Source organism: Rattus rattus, chromosome 6, assembly GCF_011064425.1.
Source record: "Rattus rattus isolate New Zealand chromosome 6, Rrattus_CSIRO_v1, whole genome shotgun sequence".
Taxonomy (NCBI): Eukaryota; Metazoa; Chordata; class Mammalia; order Rodentia; family Muridae; genus Rattus; species Rattus rattus.
In genome coordinates this window covers 58,204,637-58,215,635 of record NC_046159.1, presented here as the reverse complement: position 1 = coordinate 58,215,635, position 10,999 = coordinate 58,204,637, and positions in this window count along the sequence as shown.

The following is a 10,999-nucleotide window of genomic DNA, read 5'->3' as shown; positions in this document are numbered from 1 at the left end:
CTCTGGAGCGAATTCTCTTGGGGTTGGGGGCTGAGGGGCTGAGGAGGGGCTGAGGAGGGGCTGGAGGGCTGAGAGGGGCTGAGGGGCTGAGGGGCTGAGGCTCGAGCTGTTGTTCTCAAAGAGATGCTCGCTTCCTGAACTGCCTGTTGTGCAGATGCCTAGCTCAGCGCCAGGCCCCTTAGAAGCCCAGGCCTCTGTCTTTTCTCAGTATGTTGGAGCATTCAGAAAGCAGCAGCCGTGCCAGATTTGTTTTTGTGCGTGCTCCAGTCGTCCCCTGGTGGCCCAAAGAGGGAAAGGGCCGTGTTAGCACATTGGCACCATTTCAAATGCTAGGGAGAAGCAGGCACAAACACTGGGATGCGCAAGCGCAGTTGGTGGCCGGCTTCGAACGCCGCCGCGCATGCGTGCGCCTCTCCTGGTTTAAAAGCCTGGTTCTGTCCTGCCTTTCCCCAAACCACCTGATTAAAGGGGATCCCCTAAACGTCCTCGTTCCAATATTACCGCGTCTGGGATTTATGTAGTCCTGCTTCAGGAAGCCGAAGGCGGAGGACATGGTTTTGCTGGTGGCCTAGTGGTGGCGCTCTGTCATTCCTGGGCTGGCACAGCAAGTGCATCTTGTTTTGTGCTGTCTCCTTGTCTCCATTCTTGCTGCTCTGGTACCCAGAACCTCAGGCCATTACAGCCCCATGCTAGCCTGCACCTTAGTTCTTCCAGTAGCAAGAAAAGCCTCAGTTTCTCTCTTGGAAGTCCAAGAGGAGTGAAGGAGTCCTGGCCTCACATCTCACCAGGTTTGGACTCTTGGACAATGCACAGCCGCCTCACTTTGGATCCAGGCATGGCAGATGGTTCTGAAACTGGTCCACCACCTCAGCCCATGTGTCCCAAGACCACATGGCAGGTGGGCCCAGCCCTGGGCAGCCCTGTCTTGGCTCAGAACACTGCACAGGCTAGGGAAGGTCTGCGGGTTCTGAGCTGCCTACATTTGTCTTGGAGGCTGACATGGAGAAAACCCCGAAGGCCCAGTCGCCCTCACAGTTTCACCACAAGTATCCTGACCGGGTGTCTGGTGCCGAGCTGATAGTGCAGGCCCTGGCCGCAGCCCTGCCGGAAACCGCGCTGCCAGCGGTTGGGGGCCGCAGGCTGGGACAGGAAGCGCCCGGTGCACCAGAGACTTCTGCAGACCTGCACTGAGACCAAGCTGCCGCCATGTTGAAGATGGACTCCTGGGGCTGAGCAGAGGCTCCTCTGTTCACCTGCCTATCGCCAGACTGGGGAGGTGACAGCCTCAGGACAGTTAGCCCCCTGGCTCTGGTCCAAAGATTAGGAATCCTTGTCTCCCCCCCGCCCCCATAGCCAAGCCCTTCACTGTGTCCTCCTAACCTCTTGCCTTACTCAGTTTATATGTGGCCTATGACTGGTTTAGGCCTAAACTACTGAGCCTTAAAAGGCTAGTACTCAAATGGGGAAAGACAATCTACAGCTTGGAGAGAATTCAGAGGGAAGCATTTTCATGTGGTGATGAGGCCAGATTCCTCCTCTTCTTTTGGCGTCCAGTCTTGAAGAACCCAGGATTCCTTTCAAAATTGTTGTCTTAGTTGACTTCAGCCACTATCGTGAAAAGCTGTCGCGGTGGCTTATCAACAGGACTTTTCCGTTATACTTCTGGAGAGTCCTGAAGGGAGGTGTGGGCATTTGGGTGTGGTGAGACTTCTCTTGGTTCTCTGGTGGGCTTTTCACCGAGTCCTCACGCTGGAGAAGGAAGGAGGAACCTCTCAGAGACAGTCTCAGGTCTCTCATCTCATTGATGAAGGTTGTTCTTCCATGAGCTAACACACACACACACACACACACACACACACACACACACACACACACACACACACACACTTATTAGGATTAGGCTAACATGAATAATTTGGGAGCGTACACATGACGATGGCAAGACCTGGATGGAGCCTGTTGAAATGCTGGTTGGGGAGGAGAAAGTGATAGAGCGGGAGAGGTGTTAGATCCAGGAGAGAAGGAGCCAATGAAAAGAGTCAAAAGAGCAGAGCGGGTGGGATTTTGAAAAGATACTGCCAATCAGCACCTGAGGCTAAATCCGCCCTACCGGATCTCAGCTGCAACTTTGGCGCTGGTCTCTGAAGTGGACTGTGGCAGCGTTCTCCTGCTCTCCACTCTTTAGCAGCCGAAACAGAGGCAGAATATTAGTTTTACTCAAAAAATATCTTTGCTTTGTATCAGGTCCTGTCTCAGAAACCAAGTTTACGTTGGTAAGTAGGACACAGCCTCCTGACACTCAAGATACGACAGGGTGAATCATTCCAGGTGGTGACAGACACAGTGTCGGAAATGACGCGGTGGTGTGATGAGCAGTGTTTGTCCCTGCCACCTACTGTCCTTCCTGCCCTCTCTCCTACACATCCGTCCTGGCCTCTGGTGGCTGCAGAACCTCCTGCTTTGGAATTGGCTGCCCCAGCATGCCTTCTTCCTCCTCTTAGTACCCAGCTTCTTCCCCAGACACCCATAGCAACTCCTGCAGCCAGCTCTTCTGGGCTCTGCTGAAGGTTCTGATTTAACCTGACAGTCCCTTGGGGCCATCTGCCCATTGGAGACTTGCGTTTGCATTTTCGTCAGGGGAACAGGATTGAGTGAACAAGGCATGGAGGGGCTCCAGGACTTGACGTCAGTGAGCCCCAGCACAGACTCCTCCAGAGCACGGGGTCTGCCCTCCAAATCAGCAGGGCAGCAACAGCCAGGAAGCTCTACAAAGTGACACTATCAAGTGCTTTATCAGTCTGCATGCATCTGGTTCCAAAAGCGGGTGGAGGTATCAGCCAGGACGCCACTCTCACTGACTACTCCAGACCTGGGCCATGAACTCTGTAGCCAGCATGTGTATGACCTAGAGCAGGTCTCTCTCCCTCTCCCTCTCCCTCTCCCTCTCCCTCTCCCTCTCCCTCTCTCCTTGCCTTCCTGCCTCCTTTCCAATGCCAAGGACAGTTGCCCATCGTCAGAGCAGACTCATTAACAATATACCCTGTCATGCTCTGATCACCTGCAGGGATCTGAGCCTTATTGTACAGTCATATCCGAGGGCTTTGGAGCACTGCTGCCCAAGAGCATTGGTTGCAGTGGGTGGTGATAGAGTCTGGGGCAACCTGAATGGAGGACAGTGGCCCTGGCTTGTTCTCTGTCCCAGGGCATGTCTCTTCCCAGGCTTGGCGAGGCAGGCGGGACTGAAGTATACGATGGGTTTCCTTTCTGCCTTATCAGGAGTGGTGGGGTGCAGTTCTGTGCTTTGGGCCCTACCTGGAACACTACACAGGTGTGCGAGAGCTTTTGACACTGATGCCTAGATCCCTCTTTGTCTTCTACGGGTATGTGAGGCACATAGCCATTGTCTCTCAGCCATTCCAAGTTTGTATACTACCGTCACCAAGGTATACTGCTACGTGCTGTGTATACACAGGTAAGCATGTGCACATCCACCAATAGGTAGGCTTTTGTCCGGCACTCGGTTAGTTCTGGATGTCGTTCTTGGCCTTGGGGAAACAGTGGGAAGGGCAGCATCCTCATCCTCAGAGCCTTTGATACCCATAGAAACTCCTGAGCCAAGTCAGAACACACATGGAACACACAAGGGTTGGGTGTGGGCACATTTTTGTCTGGTTGAAGCTATAACCCCTCACATGGCAAGCAGGGGAACATGTAGGACCTTGTGCCAGCACTTAGGCTTGGAGAAGGTGGGTCAGGCTAGAAGCATGTTAATGAGGAATGGATGCTGGGAAAGGCACCGTCTCCCACCATCCAGCTCCTACAGCTCTCCCCATGAGCCCAGACTTTTGATTTGCAGTTGAACCAGAGGCAGAAGAGCAGTGGGGTGGGGTTCTACGGGCTCCAGATGTTTGTCAGGAGAGGCTGGTGGAGAACATCAGATACAGTAGAGCCTGGCCTGGGGAGGGATGGGCCGGCCCCAGAGAAGTGGTATAAATGTCTGTGAGCTATGTGTCTGGGTAAGCATATCTGAGTGGGTCCCATGTGCTGTGTTCATCTTTCCTTGTGGATGGACTAGGGAGGAAGGCAGACTGGGGCAGTAGGAAGAGGGTGTCTATGAAGCAAGTTGTTTCTTCCCTCATTTCTCCATTAGACAGAAGTCCAACCAATACTGGTTGTAAGGGTGACAGACATGTGACATCATCGAAGTAGACATTGCACTTAGACACAGTGGTGAGGATTTGTGTGCATTCGTGGTGAGATTTTAGAACCACTTAGGGTTTGGGAATGGCGGTTACCTGCTCCAGTGTGGCCACCTGTGACTCTGAGGACACTGTCACTTGTGCACACAGAGGTTACAATCCTTAGGGACCTTGCCTCAGTCCCTCCTTTTCTGCTCTAACAATTTCCCCAAGGGAGGAAAATTCTAGAGCAAAGAGGTTTATTTGGCTCACGATTGTGGTGTCTGGATAGGCCATCAGGAACAGTATGTGACCAACTTTCTGGTTGGTGGCCCTGGCAATGTCATAATGTAGCAGAGAAGTGAGTAAGGGTAGTGCTGGGTCACTGAGATGGCTCTTTGGTAAAGGCATCCACTGACAAGCCCAAGAGATCCTTGGGACCCGCATATAGAAGCAAAGAATGGACGCCCCCAGCTGATCTCCATGCATGGACCAAGGCCTATAAACAATTCATGTAACAAAATGATAACCCAGGGCATGCAAGAATGGTGGTGGTCTATCTTCATAAGAACCTGGAAGAGTTCTTGTGAAGGTTGAAAGAAACAAGGTCGAACCACTTGTTTTCTACCCCACTCTGCCTCAAATATTCCATCACTTCAATACTGAGCTGAAGCCACACTGTGAGCTGGTGAGGTGACATAAGGACCTTAGCCCAGATGGCTCAGCTGGGTCCTGCATGGAAGACGTGGGGTTTAAATGAGCTGAGTCTTGGCTGGGTTCTTTGCCACTAATCTTTATTTTCCTTGTTCCTGTGCATACTGCCCTCACCTTGCTGTGTCTTCCAACATCTACCCACTGTGTGCAGATGCCACCCACTGTGTGAATGCCTGTGTTCCCAGAGAATCTTCAAGGTTTCACGTGTCGATACAACAGTTGGCTGGGTGGCTATTACAGTGGTGCTGATTTCCCGGGATTCTGCAGGGTGGATGTTCAAGATTCCAGTGCCAGCACCTCGTGTTCTGGGAGCTCTCTTGCTACCCTCACCAGATGGATGGTGCTTGCCTGCGGTGGTCTTGTCTCAGAGTCTGGAACCTGGTTACAAGGCTCTGCCATCCTGACTTAAGAATCTTATAAACACCTGCTTTTAGTTCCTAGTAGGTTTTCAATATGTGAATTTATTTGCCACTTACAGATTTTTGTATTTACATTTATTCCCCTCGTATGTAAATAATTTTAATTTCCTTTTAACCAGTGAAAACTCATGGTTTTTCTGAAAGAAAGGGAAAGTGGTGTCCGGTTTGATATTACATGTGTCAAATACTTGTATAAAGTAGCAACCAAACGTTCTAAGAGATTTGTCTTTTAGCACTTACCATTTTCAACTCACATGCTCCTTTATGTGAGAAATTTCAGTCAAAAGTGGCTGAAATGTTAACATTGTTCTTTGAGAGAATATCTGAAAGGTTTATAAATATTTAAAATATCATACAGTCTATTTCTTAAAAATAGTTACCAAGACAATAAAATTTTTATTTTGTAAAAAAAAAAAAGTAGACTTTGTAGCATTGGGATATTCAGAACCCAGCACTGGTCTCAATGGATACATCATATCAGTAAATGGGAACAGTTCATCATTCACATGTGACCAGGTAAGAACACCTCTCTAGCGTCCTTCTTGTCCACCTCCCAGTCCCCAGTGGAGGGAGACACACACTCCCCCTACCTTCTGCTCACTCACCCCCAGCAATTCCCCAGGGAGGGACCCCTTCCCTCTTTTGCATCCTCGATGACTCTTGGCCTGAAGAGAATGGATGGGCGCTCATGGTTGGTTATGCAGGGCTGTTGCTGGGGCAAACAGCACAGGGCAGTCAGTGGTTGTTGGTGACATAAATCTCTTTAAGGAAACAGAACTGTGTCTAGACTGTGCTCTCTGCTGACCAGTCCCTCGCCATCGTGAGTCACTTTCTTGGATTTATGTTGGGTTTAGTTTTTACAGTTTTCCTCCCCACCCCTCTCCCCGAGAGTCTCATGTATCACAAGCCAGCCTCGGACTCAATCTGTAGCTGAGGATGACCTTCAACTTCTGATCCTCCTGCCTCCACCTCCAAGTTTGGGGATTACAGGTATGTATCGCATGTCTGGTTTTCACTGTTTTCTCTCCACATTAAATAATTAATCGGTGCTAGACTGGATCTCTTTCTGCAGCCCTGGCTGGAACCGGGACTCTTTGCTTGTTGTTTGTTTCTCAGTGAATCCCCGGCTGCCCTGGAACTTGCTCTGTAGACATGGCTGGCCTCAAACTCAGAGATCCTTTTGCCTCTGTCTCCCGAGTGCTGGGTCCAAAGGCGTGTGCCACCACCTCCCAGCTTGGCCTGGAACTCTCGTAGAGCAGGCTGGCCTCAAACAGAGATGTGGCTTTGCCTTCACCCTCTTCTCTCACCCAGCACCTGTGGCACGAAGGACACTCGTCAGCATGTCTGGCTGCCAAGTTTTCTTAAAGGCGGGTGAAGGGGTATTTACGAAGGTTAGGGGAGTAAACCCTCACTAGGAAGCAAATCAAAAGGTGGGGTCGGGGTAGGTGGGATGGTGGTGCTGCCTTCCCGGACCTGTATCCTTGGCAAAGTCATCCAACGGCTAGGAACTGTGTTTCCATCTTTAAAATGTCGTGATATTTGTTCCTTAGAGTGTTGCGATCCTCAAATAAGGCTGCCAGTCGGGTGGTTCTGTTGGTGGTGGCAGTCTGAGCTGGGTGACAGGTCCGCACCACACTGCTAAAAGTATGAAGATGCAGGCTGGTGACTCACAGAGTCCCATCAGGGGACTGGAGTCCTTTACGCCTCACTGCACAGAGGGACACATGGGGACTGCTCCAGAGACTTTCGGGGTCAGGGATGTAGAATGACATTGAGTTTCGTCTATAGAAGAGAATAATCTCTTGCTTTGGGGGTCACAGAGCTCTGGCATTTGAGCGTATAGCAGGCATGCGATAAAGGCTGTGGCCCCAGGAATGTACCACAGCACCTCTGGCTACACCGGTTGTTTTGTGCACATGGCCTGTGCCTTGGTTTCCCTCTTGCAAAGTGAACTGGTGTCTCTGGCCCCAGGTGGCTGGGTCAGGGAAGAGCAGGACCAGTTTCTTCACTTTGTTACATGGGCTTTGGGTACGGGGTGAATTGGAGCCTCATAGCCACAAGAGGGCACCCTACACCCTGCAAATCCACCCCTGCTTGGGCCTCGGGGTAGACAGAGGGTGGGTGTCTGTGAGTAGATGGAAGGAGCCTGGAAGGGGGGCTCCCATCTCTCAGTCCCTGTTTTGCCTGCATTGCGTGGCCTTGCTGGTCTCACGCTGTGATCTGACATGGGCTCATCCTGGGAAGCAAAGGGCTCTGGTGAGGATCAAGATATGAGTGAGGCCCCAGACTGTCACCTCCACAGGTTCATATTCTGGGTTTGGGTCCCTTACCATTGGTTCCTTTCTAATTTATTCCTGGTGCTGGGGTGGAACCCAGAGCTTGGGTACACCAGGCCGCTGAGGCAGACCCCAGCCCTCATTAGTTCCTGCCAGCTACTCCCCTGCCTGTATCAGAGTAGATGTTTTTAGTGAGGACACCAGGGGATACTGAGAAAGAGCTGAAGCCCCCAGCCTTTCCTGTCAGGAACATGAGGGCTCTGAAGAGCAAAAACAAAAACCCGAAACTCAGAACAGAACAAAACAAAACAGAAAACAGCGGTAGCTCACAAACAGAGCCTGTGTGACCAGGAAAGCAGGGGCCCGGCTGACCGTGGGTCTGCAGACGTCACCTCCACCGGAATGTGGGATCACTGTGGTTTGGGTCCATGGGGACCCATATGCAATCTGCTGGCCTTGGGAGTCAGGGCCAGCAGCCAATAAGTGGAGACCCGGGTCCATGCGCCAGCAGACCATGGTGGCTCTTTGATCCTTGGAGAGATTTACTCAACAGGAATATGGATGTCGTGGGAGAGGCTTGTCCTCCCAAGCCTGGCTTCTGGGATAAAGCTGCCCTTTCCTCTTTCCTACGCTAGCCCATCTCCATGTGGGGTTCTGGGGTCCTGGTTGGCTGTGGTCAGCTCATGCATGGGATGTCAGGAGCTTCAGATGAAGGGAGGTGAGTTTAAGGACCCCAGGGAACAGACAGGGAAACCAAGCACAGAACCAAGCCAGCGGAATAAGACAGGACCCGGGCCTCGGCCCTCACCCTGCCCTGCCAGGAGACTCTGGTGGTTGGGGCCCAGCAGCACATGAGTGTATGGAGAAGAGATGCCCAGACCCCCAACCCGACCTTCTGTCTCCACACCTACACATATTTTGTCTGCCATCACCTCTCTCCTACTCCATTCTTCCGGCCCATTGCAGCATTCCTCCATAGGCTTCAGGAGGTGTGCATGTGTTTGAAATTGTAAAAACAATGCCTGCTCATAGCAAGCCTTCAAACTGACCAGAAGACACAGAGAAGAGAGCAGAAGCCCCACCTTCCTCTCACTCTCCTACTCACCTAAGCTTTCTTGGTGATTTCTAGTCAGTTCCCTGGAGGGTTTCGTTTTAACTGTATGTCTCTGTGCACTGCTCCACATCAGCTCCCCGAGGCCTGAGCCAGGCCCATACAACATGCATTGAAGATGTTGTACAGGATGGCCATGGAGGGGTGTGTGTGTGTGTGTGTGTGTGTGTGTGTGTGTGTGTGTGTGTGTGAGAGAGAGAGAGAGAGAGAGAGAATTCATATGTGTGTGAATTTGTGTGTGACCGTGAGTATGTGTGAATGTGAGTGTGTGTGTGTGTGTGTATGAGAGAGAGTATTCATATGTGTGTGAATGTGTGTGTGAACATGAGTGTGTGTGTGTGTGAACGTGAGTGTGTGTGAATGTGAGTGTGTGTGTATGTGTGTGTGTGAGAGAGAGAGAGAGAATTCATATGTGTGTGAATTTGTGTGTGACCATGAGTGTGTGTGAATGTGAGTGTGTGTGTGTATGTGTATGAGAGAGCGTATTCATATGTGTGTGAATGTGTGTTTATGTGTGTGTGAATGTGAGTGTGTGTGTATGAGAGAAAGAGTATTCATATGTGTGTGAATGTGTATTTGTGTGTGTGTGAACATGAGTGTGTGTGTGAATGTGAGTGTGTGAGTGTGTGTATGAGAGAGAGTATTCATATGTGTGTGAATGTGTGTGTGTGTGAACATGAGTGTTGTGTGTGTGTGAGTGTGTGTGTGTGTGTGTGTGTGTGTGTGTGTGTGTGCCTGTCTCCTCTTTCTTTCCCAATGAGGTTCCTCCCAACAGCTGAATCTTCTCTGTACAACATTCTGTTAACATCATTATAAGTTAAATTCAGGGCTGGATATGACAACATATATGTATAGTTCCAGGACTGGGGAAGTGGAGGCAGGAGGATTAAGAGTTTCAAGAGCATCTTTGACTACTTGGGAGTTTGAGGTTAACCTGGGTTACATAAGACCCCACATCAGGCCAGACTGAAACAAAACAAAAGAAATTTTAAAAAAATCAATTTGAATTCAAAGCTACATATAGTGGTGTAGGCCTGTAATCCTAGGCAGGAGTTCAAGGCCATTCTGGACTACAGAAGGAATTTCGCTTCCAAGAAGTAAAATCCATGAATTTGGGCTCAACATTTAATGGTCTGAAGATATTCTTTGCACATTCAAACTATGTGTCTGGAGTCAGTTCTGATGGGGGTGGCATCTGGTGCACTAACCTGGAGCATCGAGGCTTCCTATACACCTTCTCCTGTTCTGCTCCTGTTCCCAGAAGTCCCCTCTGCTTCCAGCCTGGCTCCCAAGGTCCTGAGGCTGTGACATCTGTCCTTGGCAACTTAATGAGAAAACTGACAAGCATGGAAATGGTCACTAACCAGCCAATGTGTCAGCCTGAGCAGAGAAAGGGAAAAGAACGGAGACCGACCATGTCCCTGACATCTTCATGGGCACCAAGGCCTGTGTGTGCCCTTTGGGACAGCACCTGGCTTGGCATTTGGAGTTCCCATTGTCCTTAGAGGGAACCATCTTCCCACCACGGAGGCCAGAGGTTCAGCACTTGGATCGGGGACATGCTAACACACTCAGGACAGTCAAGCCTCTTTAAGGGTGGCCACTGCTCTGCGCCTGGTTGGGGGGCTGAGAATGGCAGTGGCCTGGGTTACCAGAGCAGAGCAGGGCTTCTGAGGCAAAGCTGGAAATACAACACACAGTGAAAACCCAAATGCATATAGAGATTGAAATTCAAAACCCAGTCGCCGTGGAGGCCAGGGTTTATGACACTGATTTCTAGTATCACCATTTCTTCAGAAAAGGGGGGGGGCAGGCTTTCCCTTAAGAAGTGGGGGGTGGGGTGGGGTGAGAATAACCACAGAGCACAGGGAAGGCATTCAGAGAATACACTTTGCTTCGTAGAAAACCCATCTCCTGAGTTTCTGGTTTCCTCCAGCTTAGGAACCTTAGTCAGCCGGAACCTGAGGACTGCAGTGAGTCCTGGATGTAATGACCCAGCAACTGCCAAACCCAGATGTGATGCCAGTCTGCCGAAGAGTTGGGGCAGGGGAGACCATCCAGGAAAACCCACATTCCAGTCAGGATAGCAGCCAGGGGCTCACAGGGCTGGTGCAGGGAAGCCAGGTTTGGCTGGAGTCCTGGCCCAGGAGAGGCTCAGGAGCTGACCGGCCTATAGAAGCCTCCAGGCTTCCTGGACTTTGGCAGATTACCAGCCACCCTCCTCCACAGCATAGCCAGGGGCCTGCTCAGGCTTGGGGCCAGCTTGAAACATGACTGAGCGCCATGATGCTTGCTGCACCT